This window comes from Myotis davidii, unplaced genomic scaffold, assembly GCF_000327345.1.
Source record: "Myotis davidii unplaced genomic scaffold, ASM32734v1 scaffold46, whole genome shotgun sequence".
NCBI classification, from domain to species: domain Eukaryota; kingdom Metazoa; phylum Chordata; class Mammalia; order Chiroptera; family Vespertilionidae; genus Myotis; species Myotis davidii.
This window is the reverse complement of record NW_006383006.1, coordinates 9,365,260-9,371,259: the sequence shown is the minus strand read 5'-3', so window position 1 is coordinate 9,371,259 and position 6,000 is coordinate 9,365,260.

Below are 6,000 nucleotides of genomic sequence, written 5' to 3'. Positions count from 1 at the left end.
TTTGCAGCACATTTCAAAATAGATGGGAACAAAAGCCTCATAAAAAAGAACAAAGTGGTTACATATTCCTTTTTTCACCCAATCAGAGGTGCCCTTACCTAGAAATTTAAAATCTTGTAGAAAAAAATTCATGGTGTAAGGAGTGCTATAATTCACTTTTTACTTAATTAATTGAATTTGTTTCTGTTGTTTGCTCCAGTAACACTGACTAAATAAGCCATCAAAGTAGAATTACCTAAAAAGAATTGTGAGACTAGTAAGTTTCTTCCTTGATATTAAAAAAAAGTCCAAATGGTCACAATATGTTTCCAGAATATAAGTTTACTTTAGTTCTTATAATTTTATGAAAGGACATACAACCATCTATGAAGAAAATAAATAACACAGCAAAACCAAAAAGCATTTATTTTCATTATAAAATATAATTCAATTTGAGAGAATTGCTATACAAATTGAAGAATATGACAAAGGTCTTGGAAGGAAATTCTTCCCTGTCCTTAGCAACCCTTTCTGGATACTAATAGCTGACTCTGGAGAAGAGAGAATGGTACATAGTCATTTAAAAGAGATAACTTGGCAAATAAGTTGCAAGCCCCTAAAAAAGAGGATTATAGAGCAAAAGACAACAGACTCAGGTGGACCCAAAATTCTACATACCATATAGATAGTTCCTTGCTGACTACAATCGTATCTAGTCTTTTCCTTTGAATCTAAGTCAAAATCTATTTACATCTAAATCTATTTGAATCTCAAACTATAGCTGTAGAGCAAAACACACCATAAATAAGCTTTAAAAAATAATCATCCGTTTGGGTTATGATATTATGGGTTAAAAATTAGGCTGGACTCAGGTAGGTGGTTCTTCTGGTCTTGGCTAGGCTCACTAATATATATGATGGGATAGTGTCAGTGCCTGGGTCATATGTATCTCATCATCCAGCAGGTTAATCCAGGTGTATTTTATTAATGAAGGCAAAGGGATAAGAAAGAGCAGACATATACTAGAAAACCTTAAGAGGCTTAAGTACTCTGCTAGTTCTATTGTATTCTATTGATCAATAGAATTCATAGCTTATCAAGCCTGGTCTTCCTTTATAGGATCTTAACGTGTACATATACAGGGACAGGTGGACATTCGGAATCATTTTTTTATTAATTCTCACCACACACTTATAATCAGTTCTAAATTTTACAGAGAGAGAGAGAGAGAAAGAGAGAGAGAGAGAGAGAGAGAGCAGACTGTCGAATCTCAGGGTAAGTGGGAGGTAGGTGGGAGGGAAGAGATCAACCAAAGAACTTGTATGCATATTTGCATAACCCATGGACACAGACAATAGGTTGGTGGAGGCTAGGGCAGGTGGGAGGGGGGAGGCAGGCTAGAAGGGTTAATGGGGTGGGGGGGGACATATGTAATACTTTCAACAATAAAGGTGTAATTTAGAAACATGTAGGCCTATAAAGCAAAATTTTGTAAACCCAGCTTGCATTATCACAGCACTGTAAGGTCAGGCACATAAGATATGAGATACCAAAGATAGGAAAACTAGATTAAGGCCTGTAAAGGTAATTGGTGGCTTAGCTCATATCCTTTTCATCTGAGTGAAAACAAGTAGTTGGTGAGATGAGAAATGCTATATAACATGTAATGAAAGGTTTTTGTACCTAAACAGTGAAATAATATGATGAGCAAGAGTGAAATATTTCAGTGTGCTTGATTAACTGGAAAATTCACATTGAAAGTAAATATCACATTAAGACTAAAGAGAGACATCACAATTTTATTCTTCTTCAAGCAAAAATCTGTGATGTACAATACCTGAGAAAGTTGGGGAGAGGAATATCTGCTTCTCAGTGGGATATTTTTGCCTTTTATTTTTCCTTCTTTTTGTTTGCACAAGGAATAGTTTTTCAAAAACAATCTAATTTACATTTTTATGCATCTAGGAGAATATTAAGGCATTATAAAAGAATACATAGACATGAAAATTTCAACATACAAGAAAAAACATGGGGATTTTTTTTTTTACTATGTGCCTGTTGCTATGCTATCTTCTAGAGTCCAAACTGTTAAGTGAACTCTAAAAATGCAGCCGGAGAAACAAGAAATAAATTATGAATTATGATATGGTCACCCTTTAGATTATCTACCACAATGTGCCCCCCTTGTTGGTTCATAATTTCAAGCTTTTTAGTTTCTGAATTTCTTTTTCAAGCAATTGTAATATCTGACTTTCAAAGGAAATATACAGCAAAAGATATAAATGTATCACATGCTACAAAGGCCATGATAACCCTCAAATAAATAAGTTCATTCATTTTTATGAGTTGAAATCCATGCATAAGGACCTCAGTAGAATGTCAGATCCAGGTGTTAGGCCCCGTGAAGAGGCAAAATGTTAACACTCAGAACTTTGGTCCTCTGCTTTTAGCCATAAAATGTTCTCAGTTAAGAACATTTGATAAAGGTCAGTCATTTTCATTTTATAAATTCTATGTATTTTATTATTTGATAACTTTTAATAAATGGGGCAGTGTATTTCACCAAAATCTAGAAAATAGTAAATAATATTGTAATATAATGCCTGAGGTGTTATGTTTAAGAGATTTAAACTTTGTTCTCTTTAATTTTTAATTTTATTTTTCTACTCCAATGGGCAAGAGTATTAATTATCTGAGCTGAAATAAACTTTCTTAGAAATGAGGTATACAACACTGAACAACAATCTTCAGAAAATAATACCTTTCACCCTGAAATGATTCAGTGCTGGAAATGTTGATAATAAAACCCTGGTTCTTGCTCCTGAGTGAAGCATCCACCAGTGTCTATTCTCGGGTTCAAAATCACCCACTAGGGTTTATGGATAGCAAAGACATAAATGAGAAACTTGCTCTCTGAGGCCTGGTGGGTTTGTCATGAAGCTTTTCTATATAAATAAAAGAGACACAGAGAATGGAAATTACATTATTTTTAGTGCTGTGTTAAAGGGAAAGGTCAAGTTAACCCCTTAAGAATTCAATGAGCAACATGATGTACTATGTGTCCAGCAAAGCAATCCCCGAATGGCCCTTATGGACATCTGGTGTAAATCATCCATCTTTTTGCCCCATTAAAATCAGTGGCACCTCATTAAAACAGTTCAGCAGCTGAGCGCACACATTATTTGGTTTTCAAGGAGTTAACGGAAATATCTGTAAGGATCAGGAAGGTCTTTGTCTTCAAGTGTTCACAGTCACCCAGACAAAGAAGCTAGTTGAAGCATTTCAAGAAGATCTACTGTCCCTGTCAAGGTGAGAAAGGTATATCCATTTTTGAAATGGGATTTTTTTTAAATCATCTCTATCTTCCGCGGCCCCCTCATATTGCTGGCAATTACATCTTTGGGGTCTGATAATTCTCTGGTCAGTAACAGTGCTGTCACGTGTACCTTAACCCTGACCTGAGAGAATCAGTGAGTTGCTAAGGGGATATTTCAACCAAACCAGATGAGTATTTTGAAGTGTTACACTGTGGTGACCCCAATCAGTCAGCCTTCAAGGCAGGTAAGTTTGGTGGCTGGAAAGCAAGGACCTGCACACTTTCTCTGACCCAACAGAGTGACTTAGGGGCACCACTGGGTCAAATTATTCAATGCTACTCTGAGTCTGCCCTTCCTTATGTTCCCTATCTTCCTCCATATTTCTTTCCATTCCCTTGCTAAAAATCTCTGACAGCATTTCTTGGCCGTAGAAAGGTAATTGGGCCAGCTTTTTGAAAAATCACCTTTAAAAACACCTTTAGTTGAATAGTAATAACAACAGTGGAAAATCGCTCCAGTGACATCCACTATGTCGCCTGCTATACAGAACCATGTGCTCATAAAAGTAGCCACACACCTTATATTTTCACAAGGTAAACCATATCAAATTCACTTATAAACAAACCATCACCTCCAACTATATAGAGTAAGAAATTTTTTTATCTCGATTACTCTTTCTCAATGAGTTTAGTGTTCTATTTAAAAGAGCATAGATAAGCAATAAACCAGTAAAAATAAACAAAACCATTTGTTCAACTAAAATGGATTGCCAATTTAGTTAACCCTGTTGCTCACATAAGCATGCTCATAGTTCAAAATCCTTTCAGCTTTCAGAGAAAAATCCTTTATGCTCACTAGTACCAGCAAAAATTCTACCTCATGCCTACACATCCATACATGGGCGGTGCATTATAGCTAGCATTTTGTATTCATCATATTGACAAAGTTCTAACAGTAACAAGGATGTTTTGTGAGTACATGAATTTCCAGTTGCTCTCAGTAGGAGTATAAATTGGTATACATGTTCTGTAAAGTACACAAATGTATCAATAACTTAAAAATATGAAACACATTAGTCATCAAATCCACTTTTCAGGTTTATTCTTATTGAAAATATTTAAGAATATATCTCAGGCCTTATATATAAGGTTGTTCATTACAACATTGCTTATAATAGTGAAAATATAGTTATAATTTAATTTTCCGCTGTAGAAAATTGGTTAAATTATGGTATATCCATGCAACAAATTATTATGAAACCATTAAAAATGGAATTATAGTATAACAATTATACACAAAAATTATGCCTATAATTTTAGCAAAAGCATCATAAGAAATGTATTTTTAAATATTTCAATATACACTTGTATATAAATACACACATAATTAGATGACTATACATATATACTCCATAGATATATGATGGTGTATGGGTGTTAGGATTACAAATAGAATGTATTTTCTTCTCCTTGCTTATTTCTAAATTTTCTATTATTTACAGGTGTACCATTAGTATCTTTATGGTTTCAGAAAACCCAACTGAAACTAGCTTATACAAAAAAAAAAAATACATTTGGAGGATCAGATAACTCAAAAGTCAGATAAGACTCTAGCATATTCCCATTTTATAAATGGAGGGTTTTGTATGTACACAACAAAATAATATGATGAACAGGAGTGAAATATTTCAGTGTTCATGGTTAACTGGTTAACTCAAAAGTAAGTGTCTATTTTACATTTTCTTTGCTATCCTCTACTTGTGTGCTGTTGATCCTTTTATCGGCGTTTTCTGCCTTGGGAATCCTAAAGGCTCTATGTATGCTTCTTTCTTCAAGTCCAGAGGAGGACGCCGAGTCCACACCCCAACATTCCAAGCAAAAGTCTTGCAAGTAGACTTACAAGTTTTCAAGTGCCCACTCCAAACCTATTCCCTGTTAAAAGATGTCATTGAAAGTGCTGATCGGTTAAGCGGTGCAAGGTCATCCCTAGAAGCGGAGTGTGACATCAATCTCATGCAACCACTTAGCTGAGACCATGAAGGAGGGCAATTTATTTTCTAAAGGGTGTTTAGGGCAATGCTCACAGAATAGATGGAAAAGATCTTGGGAGAAAAACATAAACAGCCACTGAAAATGTATAGGATATTTGTAAATATTAGAAAAAGAAAAGTTACTATGTTAAAAGGTATATTTTTGTCTTATAATACCGCCTAGATCTGAAGAACATAAAGCAATTTCCTACTCGAACAAGGCAGGCAGCCTCCTGCAGCCACCATCAGTAAAACTGTGGAGTCATTACAATTACTCTGTTATTTGGACTTTATGCATCTCTTACCTTCCATGCTTCAAGCTTTCCCCAAAGCTTCCTTCATGAGTATGCTCCTCATCCAGGCCCAACACAGAGAGTGCCTCCTGTTCCCAACCGCCCTGTTTGCCCTCTCCTAATCAACCTCCAGAACTTTCTGTTACCCTCAAAAGGGTCACACATACTCAGCTACTACTCCACGGATATCATTAACATCCCTCTGGCTTGAGCACATCTTTTGTGTCAGGTGAAGATTATCTGCAGTTCCAACAATGGTCCTGTGAGGTAGGTATTATTATCCCCATTTATAACTGAATGAGGAGAAAGAAGCTCAGAAAGTTTAAATTTTCCAAAGTTAAATTTTCAGCAAACAGCACAGCCAAGATTCAATCCCAGCTCA